The sequence below is a fragment of the Pithys albifrons genome, chromosome 3 (genome assembly GCF_047495875.1).
Source record: "Pithys albifrons albifrons isolate INPA30051 chromosome 3, PitAlb_v1, whole genome shotgun sequence".
NCBI lineage: Eukaryota > Metazoa > Chordata > Aves > Passeriformes > Thamnophilidae > Pithys > Pithys albifrons.
In genome coordinates this window covers 81,220,916-81,236,520 of record NC_092460.1, presented here as the reverse complement: position 1 = coordinate 81,236,520, position 15,605 = coordinate 81,220,916, and the positions used below count along the sequence as shown (strand labels likewise).

Here is a 15,605-nt window from a genome sequence, read left to right as displayed (position 1 = left end):
CATAGCATGTTGTAATGCTAATTTTATAGAAGTGTAACTTCAGACCTTAGCAAGTGCAGTTTACAATTATACTGCAATATAGTGCAACTGCAGGAATGAAAGGTAATTTTTAAGTCTTTGATTTGTAAATCCATTGAAATAATATGATTAATAATGTTTTTTTCTGATCAACAAACTAATGTTTTTATAAACCACTATGCAGTGTTTATATTACTTTCCCCCTGTTATTGAGAAATAGAAGTGACAGAAGGAATGCAGCTACTGATTTGCAACCATTTCTTCTATGGACTCTCATCCAAAAGTTAGCAATAGTGCTTATGTGGATCTATCCTCACAAAACTGTTTCCTGACAGAACTGGCAGAAACTTGATTTTTATGTTGCTGATAATTTAAAACATCCTTTTTTTTCCTGTTAGAGAATGATTACAAGATTTTTAATTTTTCTGAGAAGCAAAAATAATGGAAATAGATGTTTGGGACACCTCAATACATAATTTCCAGGGAAGATATATCTCCTGGCCTGAAACCAATTAAAATCTCCATTATTTTCTCGATGTTTATTCAGCATTTTTGCAAGTGAAGGGGTAATATCCTAAGCAGCAGGGAACTGGGGCAGTTTTACTATAGCCTCTGTAGCTGCTCGGGCAGAAGACAGAATATCTCCTGCAGTCAGCACATGTGTTTGGGCTAATTCTTGACACACTCTCTGGCCCAATGACTATTTTCTAATCTGAAGCAGGAAACACTGCACAAGATAGAGAGAGAGGAGATATGTAGAATATGTCATTTAACACAATAGGAACAGATCCATGGGGTGGGCACTAAGGGCCCTGTTCACACTGTCCTTGGTCCAGAGGTGTCATCTGGGACTGGGACTAGGACTAGTTTGATTCTGAAGTTTGGCTGCCTGATGGAGTTGGAGCATAACTTGCGTTTTGGCTTGATCTGAAAGGGTGGTCCTGTTGATTTGGTCCAAGATAGCTCTGGTATAATCCGAGTAGTGAAGAAGAGGCTTGCATCAAAATAACGGTCCTAATCCAAGCTAAAATGCAAATATAAACATGTGCAATAAAACCTTTCCTGGAGTATATTTGAAATAAGAGCAGTTTCTTAATGTCAGGAAGTGCTGGTTTCAATCATTGGTTGCCATGATTCAGAAAGAGAATATCTTCATGTGCTCCTGTCATTGCAAATGAATATCATAGCTACAGGATTGGAGTTTCTCCTCTTGCATATCCCCAGTCTTTTTTTTTTTAAATTTTCCTTTCATTTTTTTTAAAGTGTTGGATAGAAATTAAAAAACAAAACAAGACAAAACAAACAACCCAAACGAAGAAAACCAGTAATAAAGTGACATAATAGCATTTAGAGGTAAAAAAAAAAAAGTCCAATCCTAAATAATTTATTTTGTGTTTATTTCATTCACTATTTCATCATCCTTCAAGTGTTCAAAAGTTAGTCTGCCAAATATACTTTAGACTATGGACTTTTTCAGCTATATAGTCTCCAGTGGAAATGTAAAGATATTATATTCCCAAAGTAATATTTTATTTCTTGAAAACTTTTGGCTGGGTACTTGAATTAATTCTTCTGTGGAGGTAAAGGGCTTCAGTTTGAGTTCAAAATCTTTTTGCTCCATTTTACCTGTTTGATCAGGCAATGGGCACAATTTTTATTTTTGTTTTAGGCATTGAGAGTTAATATGGAAGAGAAACACAAGGCAATATGGGAGAAGCACCTAGAGACATTAACGAATACACAAATTTTATGCCAAATTTTACATCTATAGCTGCCATAGTAGTTTTATTTCACATTAAACCAGCTCTATGCAATTCCCAAATTGCACAATAAGACCAATGAAGTAATTAGCATTTAAGAACTGGAAATGTTTCTGCTGCAGAAGCATCACTACTCAGTAAGTGTCTGGTACAACACTGACCTAATTATACCACTAATGGCTTGTCTTCAGGTCAGACCTAAGCAATGAAGCACAAGAAAGAAAGAATCATTACCCTTGATACCAATGACATGACAAAGTGGCTTTTAGATATATCCCAGGTTATTTTTTTTTAATACAAGAAAATACCACTATCCTAAGAATATACTGTAATTAGTCTTTCTAGATTGAACTAATGTCATTGACTGTTTTGTAATTTAAATAGAGTTTAAATAATGAAGGATTTTATAAGATCACCTTATCATTGAAAATTGGAGGTGATTCCCAAACCACAGATGCAGAGCAGAATGCTGGATAAATGTTGTGTCATTGTAAACTTAATCTTCCTCCCAAAAACACTGATAGGGAGTTCTCTGTTTCAATTGCACAGAACCTACAGCAGGTATGGTTACACATAAGTTTTCTGATTCTCTAGTATATTAAAAAAGTTTTATCTTTACACACTTAAGATAGAACAGTGTACATTATTTACAGCTGGTAACTACTGAAGTGTGAAACTTCCTTGTGAAACATGCCATGCATCATGCCAGCCTTTAATTAGTTACAGGGTCTAGCTATCTTAGAGCTTCACTGCAGCCTTTCAGCTCTGGCCCTCAAGGGAATACTCGCATAGTTTTAAAGGCTAGCCTCAATCTGACATTGGCTACAGTAAGTCACATGGACCAGCACGGGCCTATAGAGCAAAATATTTGGTGCTGATGAGTTGATGCCTATAGTACATGTGGACACATGGATCACCTCAGACTGGCTATAGTTTGGCCTGTCAGTGATTGTAATGGTTTAGGTGCACTCTGGGAGCACAACTTCAGCTTCTAGTTTTCTGTGAGAGGAATGCAGTCCATGAGCCCTAAGACTGCTCTGTTACATTAACCAATGCACATCTTAAGAAGGGACAACTAGAAGGTTTACTTCAAAAGTGTGCTCATGATCCAAGCTGAAATGTTAATGTGAACTCCCCCACAAAATACCATATGGATGTGAGAAGTCATCATATGCGAATCTTGAGCAGCAGCTCAACTACATCTTGTGCATGTAAAAATCAAGCAGGAAAAAAATGAACTCTGACCATTCCTTTTTTCCACAGGCAGTTAATTAAAATGATTGCTTAATTTTGTACCAATTAATTTTTAGGAAAAAACAATTGCAGAACTGAGTCCTTCTAGTTGTATCATTTCTTAATAAATACCTTTTTTAAAAGTCTTTTTCACTTTTAAATACTTGGCATACAGTTGACTGACTCCTTAAGATGATTTTGAATATTTGTCAGCAACTTACTCTGGGAAGAAAAAGGAAAGAGGAAGGACTCATTAGTGCTGGAGTATTAGCTACCACCAGAACAGACATAATGAGAAGTGAGCCATGAACTAGGGGTGTGTTCTCTCAGAACCTGAACCTGACCTATTGTCTTACTGGCCTGTTGTCTTACTGTCTGAATCTTCCCACGTTCCAGTGGTGGATATACTTCACCTTGCTTCTATCATCTACACTGCAGACATTTACATCTGAGCCAGTTGTCTAGACTATTTTTATAGTTCATGGAGAGAAAAAGACACTTCTTAGGCATGATTTACATGTTCTATTTAGATGTCTATGGTAATATCAGATGACTCACTGCCTGGAAACTAGCTGTTTCTTTCCGTTTCCATATTTGCTTTTACACAGGGAGCCTAGAGGAATGTTTTATATACCTGAGTTTACTTCTTAGATGTTTGAGAATATATCCTGAAGACCTCTGTATTTTGCCCAAGCAAACTCACCTCTAAAAAAGCCAAAAATATATCTACATGATACTTACAGAACACTTTCAGGAGGAATGGCTAATAGGGCATGCTCACCTTCTTATTGTGATACGCATCTGGGCACATGAAGTGACATCAAAATCTACTTAACATCATTTTTGTGATTTTACATATCCACTCAGATAATAACCTCAGACCAAATGCTGGTCTGGATGTATATCTGCTGCCTGTATAGACACTGTATGGAAGCCATGGTTTTAGGGGAATTCTCAGAGCCTCATCAAAAATGCTCTTCCTGCTCCCTGCTGCTTGAGGGTGGGTCTTGCAACATTTAAACTTACAATCACATCTAAGCAAAGTATTTTTTTTTACTTCAAGTGAGTCTTCGTTCATGATTTTGATGATTCTAGAGCTGCAATTCTATTGCTTCTGCAAGAAGCTATGAAAACAAATGTTGTGCTTTGCAGTGCAATGCCTTGAACTGTAGACGATGGATTAATGGTTTGTTTTCTGGCTGTCTAATAGGCAGCATTAAAGTTTACCTTATATCAAGCCTTGAGTATGCTTTTTATCTAGGGAGTACAGAGGCATTTTGCACACTTAGTTTAGAAAACAGTCTTCTGACAAATTCTACTATCCAAAAAAAAAATTGAAAGAAATACGACTTAAAGATTAGCTATTTGCATGCATTGTTAACCGAGAGGATTTTACCAACAGCCTAGAAGGTGTCTGGAACAAGGCAGAGCCTGATCAACTTCACTTGCCATTTGGCAAATGATATTGTATGTAAATAACTTATTTGGAATGGTAAATAAATATTTTTTCCCCATGTAAAATAGCTGTATCCATCTGCTATCATTTAACAGGAAATGTTATGGCTCATATGTTGAAAAGGTAATGTGGTTTTCTGATTTATAAACCTTTTCTGTACATCACCTCGAAGATGTCAGCACTTCAAAGGCTGGTGAAGTAATCACTATATATAGCTTTTTATCAGTTTTTGTAAAGTGGCTTAGAGTGAAAGGCACTCTTAAACATTATTTCATTTTTCCTTTAGTGAAGGACAAAATGAAAGAGTAAGAGTTTAGAAGCTGCAGAACTCAATACCTATATAGATAGACATAAACCCATACAGTCATTATACTAGAGGACATGCTAGTAGAGACTGTCCCCATTATAATGGATAACTCCCTTTGGAGGTGTTGTAATTTTTAGTTAATTAGGATTGAGTCTCTCTTCTCTTTAGCAAATATTATTTTTCTTCACAACTGCCTCTGCTGACTTCAGTGTTCTGACTTGCGTGGGAGAGGATTTTGCAGTCTCATCATCCACTTGCATTTTGGAAACTGTATTTGATTCATAAATACACTATATTCTTCACTTAAATGTAGTATGCGTCCACCATTTTTAACTTCCAGATGTGTCTTCCTCACATTTCAATCATGTTGAGAGGCAAATTCTTACACTATGCATTAAGAAAATCTGTCAAGTTTTATGACAGTGGTCAGGACAAATGAGTCACTGTCACAGCTCTGTGCAAAAAAAGAAGTAAGAAAATGCAACACAAGACTGACCAGTATACAAGTGAGGGCCAAGAGCCCTGCCCTGCTTCCATGTCTTTGGCAGCCTATGGTCAAGGCCAGCTCTGACACAACATGATGGTATGACCTTGGGTAAGGCTTCATGAGAAAGCTGTAAGAAATCTCATTTGTGGTCCCCAGCATCACTCAGGAGCTTTTTTAAGTGCTGATATTCCTTTGCCCTTCCCTGAGCTGTTTCAGCCATGCTTCAACCTTGCCATGTACCCCTCTAATGAAGATGCTGATCCTCCAGCTTGACTTTCCAGCTTGATCTCAGACCTGCCTCACCACTCTGACTTGTCTAGCAATCTCTGGGATGTGCTGATTGTGGTTGCTGCCACCAGACCTGCTCAGCTCTATAGTTTGTCTGCTGTGGGACTGTGTCTCTTTGGGAGACTGCTGCCCCTGCCTGCTGTTTCAAAAGTTTCAAAAACCTATATGCACAACAGTGTTGTGCTGCTCCTTTCAGCAGATGAATGATTTCAAACTACTAAAATCTTCTAACATATTGGAATTTGTTAGATAGATTTGGAAATGAGATACCAAAATATTCTGATTCTGAAAATATCTTCTCTGGAAACTATGCTACCTTTCCTACATGATGGGTATATTTATTTTTACAGTTTAAGCTTTGACCTCTCCTGTTCACTGCTGAGAAGTTTATTTGAAATAAGCCACAGTCAGGGCCTTCTAAAGGTATGTTCTATTTTACAGATGGTTGCACACTTTCTTTGGCCTCCAGATAATGCTTTCTGTCATAGTTATTGCTGTGAAATACCTTTTCTCCACCTTTTCTTTTTTCACTATGCAACAGATTTGTAAAGAAATATTAGTCTTAGAGAAGTGCACACAAAGCACCCAAGCTTCAAGTTCTTTTTTTTAGCGACTATGTTTCTTGAAAAATTTAAACACTCATATTCTGAAACAACTTACAGCTCAGAACCCAGTATCCACTATCACTTTAATGGAAGTCACTTTGTGGCTCTGTATTCCTTAATGGCTATTAATCAGCAGGCCTTTGCCTAACAGTGATTATTCAAGAGGTTTTATTGCTTTGTTCAGTTTAATTCCCATGTTTGAATAACTTGGAAAGTCACATTTCTCACCTGAAGAGCAATTGAAAGCCCATCCAGAAGTCAGAGTGTCTAACTTCACACTATTTCAAAGTTAAAAAAATTCAGGCCTATTTGAATATCATTAGGAGTTGTACTGGTGAGTGCGATTATGGAATAGAGCCATTGGAACATGAGGTGCTCTGCCAAAATCACTACTTGAATACGCAAAGGTTCAGTGTCTTCTATGTAGGAGAAATAAAGGCACAGGGATGGACTGGTGCATTTGGTTTTGCTTGGCTTTAAAGAGGTGTTTGCAGTAACTATTTATTCTAGGCAGTAACTAGAACTGCAGCCTCTCAGGCCATGCCTCTGTGATCCTGACATTTTAGTATGATGAAACCAGTCTTCTAATGTGTAAGACGATGCCTGTGCGAGTCAGGAGTTCTCACTTGAGAAAAAGTAATTTAAAAGCTTCTTTATGACAGCTTAGTCTCCAGAACTGAATTTCTTGTCTTCCAAGTTAGTTGTGCAGGTAGTAATTGTCATCAGCCCTGACATTAGTCTTCTGTACAAAGTGACATTAGCTACTGTTTGGTTTGAGTAAGCAAATCCTGCTCCAAGAATCATGGATGTGTTTTACTTCTGTTTTTTGTCATCTGTCCTCACCAAATGGCCATTTTCCTGTAAAGCTTCTCATTCTCCCTCTCCCTCCCAATTAATTTTCTCTGTTTGCATTTATTTAAAACAAACCAAACTTCAGTTATGCACTTATTAATCATACTCCAACCAAAAAGTCATCACAATCTCAATGACTCCCAAATTGTGCTATAGAAAAGATGTGGCTAGAAGATATAGGACAAGGCATCAGGTTGCATTCAGGTTGGGAGCCAAACTGGAAACACATTGGAGGTTTCTATATCCTAATCTTTTAACCTCAGCCTGCTTCTCCAGCTGCAAGATTTATACAAGAGTTCAAGCATCAGCTGTGACCTCAGGATATGACTCAGTTTTGCTTTGTTAAACTTTCTGTTAAGCTGCTGGAGAGGCAGGGTATAATGAAATTGGAAATTGGTTTATCCAACACCGATGATACCTCATGTATGGCTTATTTTCCCAATGCAAGTAAAGGAGGATATCCACTTCAATATGGAATTTTGCTCATGGTTGAACATCAGGATTTAACTGATATGAATATATTCCAGATTCCTATGACAGATCACTAAAATCATGTATCCTTGGTCTTCTGTCATGGAAGATTTTGAGATAAAACAAATGCAAACATGAGTTAATATATCATTTCTAAGACCTGCCTGATTTCCCAGTGCCATTTTTGCAATTGTAAAAGGCCTTTTCCATGGGGGAAGTTACAGGCTTGAAAGACTCATCAAATATTGTCTGAGTCCTGTGGTTTGCCTGGGGCAGACCTTTAACATAAATCCACGTAGTGCCATATAACAAAGGTGGTCATGGAAGCACTGGCTGGATATAGTTGAGCGCACTTGGAATTCTTCCTTTTTCCAGCAATGACGTTCAAAGTAAGCAAGACAGCCATGGGCAAAGCAAAGAAAAATTTTGTTATTAAGAAAAGTAGTTCAGAGTAGCGTGAAATGGGAAGACGGAAAAGCTCTGTTTGATGTCAGCAGCCTGACGAACTGGCCACCCTGCTCGCACCATCGAGTTTGGCGCCTTCTCCCACTCCCGGGGCCGGGGGCTGAGCCGTGCCGAGCCCCGCCGAGCCGTGCGGGGGCCGGCAGATCCCAGCGCCGAGGGTGCAGTTGCGGGCAGCGCCCTCGAGGTGGAACCTTCTCACCGAGGCTGCGGCGGCGCTGCCGGGCGGGCGGAGTGGCCCCGCCGGGGCTGCGCTGCCTCGGCTCTGCGGGGCCGGCCCGGGCGCTGCCACCCGGGGCGTGGGGCACCCCTGTGCGATGGTCATGTGGTGGGGAGCGCCTCTAAGGAGGTGAACAAACTTCCAGACTCTTCCAGCGAAGTATTCCTGACTCTGTCCTTTACCCTCCAGGGTGGCCCTGACACCGCGCTGCCAAAACCACCCTGATAAATGGTAACTCCACTACGCGGCATCCGACCCGCGATCCGAACCCGGGGATGGAACAAAGACCGTCGGGAATCTTACCCTGTGTCATCGATCCTATGGCGGGATAGGGATAGGGGTCCCGCACCCTGGGGGAGACGGCATTAAACAGCCCCATCCCACGCCGGTGACCCCCTTCTTGTCCCCTTCCTTTCTCCTGCTTCACCCATTGCTACCGCCTTGGCCTTTACTGGCTTCCTCTGCTCAGGAATCCCGCGGCACACATTTGCGCGGCCCCACGCCCCGGGCACAGCGGGTGTGCCGGGGGAGGGCGGTGCCGGCCGCGGGCGGGCGGGCCCGGAACAGCCCGTGGCCAGCTGGGGATTCACGTGGAACCGCGCCGTGCCGTGCCGTGCCGGTCTGTGCCGTGCCGGGCAGCGCCTCCTTCAGCACCAAGAACAGCTACAAGTGTGCCGCCGCGCCCGCCCCGCTGATCCGTGCCGAGTCGAGCCGTGCCCTGCGGTGCCCCGCCAAGCCAAGCCGTTCTGTGCCGTGCTCGTCCCACCAGAGCGGTAAGCTCAGGCAGTGCCGTGCCGCTTCCGACGGCGCCCGGGGACACTGAGCCGTGAGGCTTCTGGCGGGGACCGTTCCGCCGGCGCACACGGACGGTCCGGGGCTCTTTTCTTACTTGGCTGTTAACGGCACGGCTGGGCCGGTGCGTGTGTCCACCGCTGCGATTGAGCGGCGAGGCGGCGCAGGGATTGGTATTGGTATCGTCACGGGGTCTGAGCCACTGGTCCCAAAAAGTTGGCTTTTTTTTTTTTTTTTTTTTAGACGAGAAGTGAGGAAGGAGACAGTGGAGCAGGTTCGGCTTGGCTGATCGCAAGTGTTACACAGCACGACTGAAACCGCTCGCCTGGATACCTGTCCCAGGCGGAGCTCTCGCATATTAACCCGACACTGATGTGGGAAGCTGTCTGAGACGAGGGTTGTACAGAAATTACCTCATGCTATTCCCGATCGGCGTCGAGTATAACTCCCGTGACCTCCACAGTAATATGGATATGCAACTCTTTTCGATCAAGGTATTTATGTATCTGTGTGTGTGGTCTTTAGTTCTTATTTTAAGGAGAGAGGAGTAAGCAAATAATGCGAGTTTTGTCTTAGTTAAGGTTTTTGGCTGGGAATCCTGGGCAATCCTCTCCACCTGCTTCGTGGCGCCGGGGGCTTTTATATTTTCGCTTTAATTATTTATGATTTTTGTAGTCGATATCCTCCCCCAATCAGCTCTAACGAAAGAGATCCCAGACACGGTGCCGTCACAGCAGCAAGCAAAAACGGAGAATCTCTGAGCTCCCTAGCAGTGAGATCTCCCCCTGGCCGCCTTAGCCGGGTCCTCTCCCACCCTCGGGGGGAGGGGGGCACAGGGGTTCCCCCGCTCTCCCCTCTGCCCTGTTCGCATTTCGCTGGCCGGGAGGGAAGAGAGGGCTCCCGCCACTCCGGGGGGAAGGGCCAGCCCTGGCCACCACCAAGTTCTCCAGTGCCGGGGTCGGGCGAGCTGCCGCCCGCCCGCCCATACTTTGCTGGGTGAGCTCCGGTCCCTTGGCTCCGCAGGGGAACCCCCCGTGTCCCTGAGGAGGGAGGGCGTAGGAGGATCCCCGCTGGGCTCCAAGTGCTTCTTCCCCCGAGGAAGCAGAAGAGACGCTGTGCCGGAACGAGGAAAGGGGTTAGCTGTCCTCGTCATAGAGCAGCATACCCAGTGCTGGCATGTGCTGGTTGCAGGAATCCTGTGTTGGCAGGTAAATGCACGGTTAAAAAATCAAACCAAACCAACTAACCAAGCAACAACGTCCCCCCCAAACCCCTACAGCACAACTCAACTAATGCAAATCGATCAGTGACCCAAAGTGCATGGAAATCCGGCGTTAGCATTTTGGAGTTAGCAAGCTTCTGACCTCTGGGACCAGGGATTCATTAAAAGAGACTTAGGTTTGCATCGAGGGGGGAGCAGAAGCGCATTAAAGCTGACCAGTTGATGCAGGGAGGAGAAGGAATCACCGGTGGCTGGATAGGAGGCGACGTTTGTTTTTGCATCGCCGCTGACGGAGGTGCAGCGCTCCCGACTGGGGACCAAGGTTCGGAAGGGACCGCCGAAGCCTCAGATCCAGCCGGGAGATCCTCATGTGCCCGCCGTCCCCCGCCCACGGGCAGTCTTGGCTGCAAGGCCACGGCGGGAGACAGCTCAGACCCGTCCTGCGGCCGCTGGCTGGAAGGAGAGAGGCCGCCCGGAAAGCCGCGACGAATGCTGTGCCGGAATCCCTTAACAGCAGACGCCAGCTGGGGTATGGATGAGCCTGCGAAGACAAAAAAAATATAATAAATCGCTCGGCTAAGTAAAGTGGAGAACAATAGGGGGCTCCCTTCAAGAGAGAAGCAACGCCGTGATGGGCGATGGTCGCGGAGTTGCGCGGAGAGAGCCGGCTCGCCCAGCCCGGGGGCGCTCCCCGGGCCCCTCTACCGGGCGGGGCCGGCCGGGCTGCAGTAGCTCTTCCTCGGCCCGGGAAAGGTGTCGAGCAAGCTAGGATCCGGGAAAGCACGGAGGAGCCACGCAGAAAGCCGGTGCGTGGCCGGCTGTTTGCTCCCGGCTGCGTGAGCCGGAGGTGGGCGGAGAGGGATGGAGGGGCAGAGATCGGGGTGTAGTGCAGGGTGCGGTACGGGATGCTGTGCAGGGTGCGGTGCGGAGTGCTGTACGGGATGCACGGGTTGCGGTGATCGGAGTGCTGTGCGGGATGTGCGGGGCGTGGTGCTCAGGGTGCGGTCCGCAGTTGCGGTGCGGAGTCCTGTGCGGAACGCACTGGTGCGCGATGCGCGGGGATGCGGAGCGCGGGAAGGGGAGCGCTGCATGTGGTGCGGTGCTCGCCGCGACCTGGGCTCCCGGGGGACTCGGCGGGTCGCCGAGGTCGCCGCCGGGGTCGGGCGCGGACACAGTGAGAGAATTTCCTGCAGGGTGCCCCGGGACGATGTCGGCGGGCGGCTGCGTTTCTGGGGGCAGAGCCCTTATCGAGGAGCGCTGGACTGCCCGCAGCGCCTGCTTGAACCCAGTTGTGTCAGCTGGGGAGATTAGTGCGAAGAGGGTCAAATGAAAGCAAAAAACCAGACAAAGCTCTCCTATGGTGCCTGGGAAAATCTCGATCATCACTTGCTAGACAAGAGGTGAAACCAACTCTAAAGGTGTTAGTATTAGAGGGGTTTATTCAGCTCTGAGTCTAACCAATGGCAGAGGAAAATATTTGATGCTGTTTCTTCTTTATAAATTGTAAGCCCCTGCTAGTTTCACCCCGGCAGAAGGACCTATGCTGGATTTTCGCAGGGTAGCTTGTTTGGTAAATGGATATTTGCAGGATATGCAAGTGAAGGCTGGTGCTCTAGAGTATTTGAAGAGGGGCTGATCAAACTGAGGGGAGACATCAAGGCGCACAGGGTAGAAACAGTTCCTGTAAACGAGATGCTGAGAGTGATTCGCTTTGAAGTCCTGATTATTGTGTAAAGGTTACTTCTGTGTCAGGGGCACAGCAAACCATTACAGAAAAGCTGAGGTAGAGAAGACTACTTACATCAATGAAGAATTCTCTTGTAAGTTAGGAGTTGTGATGTCAAGGCCAAAGGTTTTCCAAATTCCCTTTTGCTGTCAGCAAAACACATTAATCTTCTATATGTGTCGGGTTACTGTATGCAGGTGGCAACTCTTTACCTGGTCTGTGAGGAAATTCAACTATTTCTTCATTGCTGAATGCTGTAGAGGAGAAAGAAGCAACTTTTATCAACATTGAAATGAACATTAACAAGATAATTCTTTCATAGTTCAAAAGTAACCTAACAGCAGTAGAACATCAAAATAATCACATTTGTTCATCCCCCCTCCCCCCCCCCCCCCCAGAACTTAGTAATGGAAGTTGCCAGTATTTTGTTTTCATTCAGTAAAACCAGATCAGTTTTGAATTGACTGTACAATCTGATATTTTGTGAATGGGTTTTCACCCTAGAACTCCTCCTATGCTAGTTCACAGAATATTTGTTTTGTTTTATTTTATTTTAGTGCAGTTCCAACTGTTCTTCAAATGCAATGGCAAATTAATTTTTTTTTCTGCAAACAGAATTTTGAATATTTTTCTCAAGTATTTTTGTCCCACACTAAATAGCATATTTTGTTCCTCAGTAAAGGGTTCATGTAAGTCTGTCTGACAACATCAGTTGGAAAATGTTCACCCAGCTTATACTGCTGAGAGTACTGCTCGCTCCTGTGGCTGTCTGTAATTGTGAGATTTTTTTAAACAGTATTTCCTGATGAATATATTGAATCTTTCTATATGTTTTCAGCTGAGACTTCAGCGTCAGCTGAAGATAGCTCTTTCAGGAACCTTTCTAACAAAACAGAGACATTTTCTGTATTTATTTATGTGTCACTCTCAACTCATTATTTAGATCTTTTCATTAACATAAAGAGGTTCCATAATGACTGTGTCTCTCAGTTGCAGTGATTCTGTGGTTGGAGTAGTGACTGGTCTTGACACATTCTGATGCACTGATTCTGGCAATGCGGTACCAAAGTACCCAACCTGAGCACCAGATAACTGAAAAAGCTGAATGATTTTATGAAGGAAGTAATGTAAGAACCAGACACTACATGCAGAAGTTTCCATCTCCCCTGTCTTGCAGCAACCCGCCTCCTTAGGTTTAAAAATAAATGTATATTCTAGCAGAACAAGTAGAGGTTTGTGCTGAAATTGCTTTAAAAATAGCAGTGTGTTCTGATAATGCCAGATATTTTTAATGAATTAAACCCAACAGAAGCATGTATTACAAGGTGACTGGAAGAAAGGTTTTGTGGTGCACTTACTCTTGGACTGTGCTTAGGAAATGTATGAATTTCTTCTCTGAAGTATGTTTCTAGTGAACACTAACTACTACAGTGGGGAACCTGGTAAATAAAGAATATATTTTCATTAATCCGAGCTTTTATGGTCAGTCAGAAAAGGACAGCATTTTATTTGAAATGAAATCTCTGCACATGAGAAAAGTTCATTCAGGCTTTATAGCCCAGAGGCCCATGCTTTTTCACTAAAATTCATTGATAAAAATGGAATTAATTTAGATCATACTCTTTCTGCTTAGCTACAAAGGCTTGCAATGTTCTGTAAAAGGTAATATTAATCAATATATAAAAAGCAGTGTGGCATGAATAAATTAGGCAGTATAAAAGAAGCTTTTATTTCTTAGGCAACATAAAAAAAGACTAAAAGTTCTTAAATTTTTAAAAAGAACGTTTTAAAATTTTATTTCTGTTTTATAGACAAGCTGTGGACACTTGCAGCAAAGAAACATACTTTTTCAGGAAACCATGCAAGCTAAGGAAGAGCAATTAATGCTTATGTAGACTATAATGTTGAAAAATGCTAATTATAAATTGATTTGGTTTTCAGTCAATTCTAGATAAATTATTGCATGGAGGATCTTGGGCTCACTGTAGCTCCTCCAGTGTTAAAATTTGGGTTGCATTAGTTGTATTCATCTCTACTTTTGCAAAAGACTAACGCTTTAATTTCTGGGCATTCTTTGGTTGTAAGGAATTGATCTGTGGCTGAGAAAAACAGCGTTTCTGTCCTTCATGAGTATTTTTCAGTGGTACTTTCTTGTTCTCCCTACAGTGTTAAGAAAGAGTAGTCTTATCTTTTATTCTCTCAATGAATTTCTCCCTGTCTGGTTTATACATACATGCATGGACTAATGAGTTGGTTGTTCATTGTGGAATCATAAAGAAAATTGCCTTCATACCTATTTTGGGAGTAACTACAACTTCTATTCTTTACTATTTTGAACCTTAACTATATGTTTCTACTAAGACTATCAAAACAACAGATAGTTGTGGCTAATTAATAATTCAGTCTCTTATCTGTAATGTGGGGCATATAATAAACATCCTGTGAACCTGGAACAAATCACACTGTAGTGTGAGTCAAGTTGTTCCATTTGTAATTGGAATCTAAGTTTGGCTCATGCAACTGAAGCCTATGCTGCTTTGTAACCTGTATGCCCAAAAGGAGCCAAAGGAGAACAATGGGATTATCATGTAAAACAGTGCAGACTTTGTTTCATTTAGACTGGACCCTGAGCCAAATTCAAGCAAAACTATATGTCAAGAGGCATTGAAAGTCCTGTGTGCTGCTCTGAATTGCAGTTATTTTATTCACGCCCATTAAACATGTTTAATTTTCAAGTTGTTGGTCTGTTACCAAACCACAGCGAGATAACATCACATTTAAAAGAAGACTTTCCATTGTGAATCTTTTTATTAGGTCTTTAAGTAGCCACTATTTAAAAACTCTATTTCAATTTTTGTGAGCTTAGTATTATTTTCAGAGAAACATGTAACAAAATGTGAGAAGAGGATTATAAATCTAAGCATTATCAAAATGCATTTTGAACTTTGTTATCACATATATAAAAATTTTGTGGAAAACAATATAAAACTGTCTTCTGTTTTTGTCTGTAGTTTTCATCTAGCGTGATCATATTTTTGATAGGAACCAGCACTAGGGACAAAGTTTGTATCTACAGATGACCCTGATGCCTGGGGATTCTGTATAGGCAGTGAGGTAGTCACTTGTTCAGTGCGATCAATTTCATAAGTAAAACTTTTGTAAAGGAAAGGATCAGGTGAATTGTACCCTACGATGTTCTCTGCTCTCCATAGCCTGTAACAGATGTCTTGAGAGACTGCCTCAGATGCAGTTGCCCACAGGTGCCTACCTAGTATCAGGTAAAATTAATCCTTTCTTTCTTCTCCTCAGAGGTTTGAAAATTTATTCAAGCATGTGTAATTTTGTTAAATATTGAAATAAATAAATGCCTTCACTTGAGAATTAAATTGTGGGCAATTTTGAGATATTTATAACAGTCAGTCAGGTGTTTAGATATGTAGGCTGAAATCCTGATCTTGTTAGAATCAGTGGGACTTCTCCAACTGTTAGTGCATGTACAACATTGTTCTTATTTAATGTGGTCCAAAAGCAAGCAGAGAATAGAGACCTTGTTAATGCTGGATCTCAGCTCAAGTAAAATGATGGCAAGGGAGTATTGGATGTTCCTAACATATGTTGTGCTCTTTTGGCTTTAGAAATCAACTACCTTTTCATAAAAGTAATTGAATGTTAGAAATTATCTTGAGGGAGAGTTAGATATGTAGTT

The 15,605-nt window shown here is 42.9% G+C and overlaps 1 protein-coding gene across 1 annotated transcript in view; it reads left to right on the top strand.

Annotated features, from left to right (window-relative positions):
• Positions 1-9,216: 9,216 nt before the first annotated feature.
• The window catches only part of GRM8 (glutamate metabotropic receptor 8), a 340,790-nt gene continuing 334,401 nt past the window's right edge, over positions 9,217-15,605 (top strand). Inside the window, exon 1 of the mRNA XM_071550012.1 lies at positions 9,217-9,445. The gene's annotated coding sequence lies outside the window, so the exon portion shown is untranslated. The remainder of the gene's footprint in view (positions 9,446-15,605) is intronic.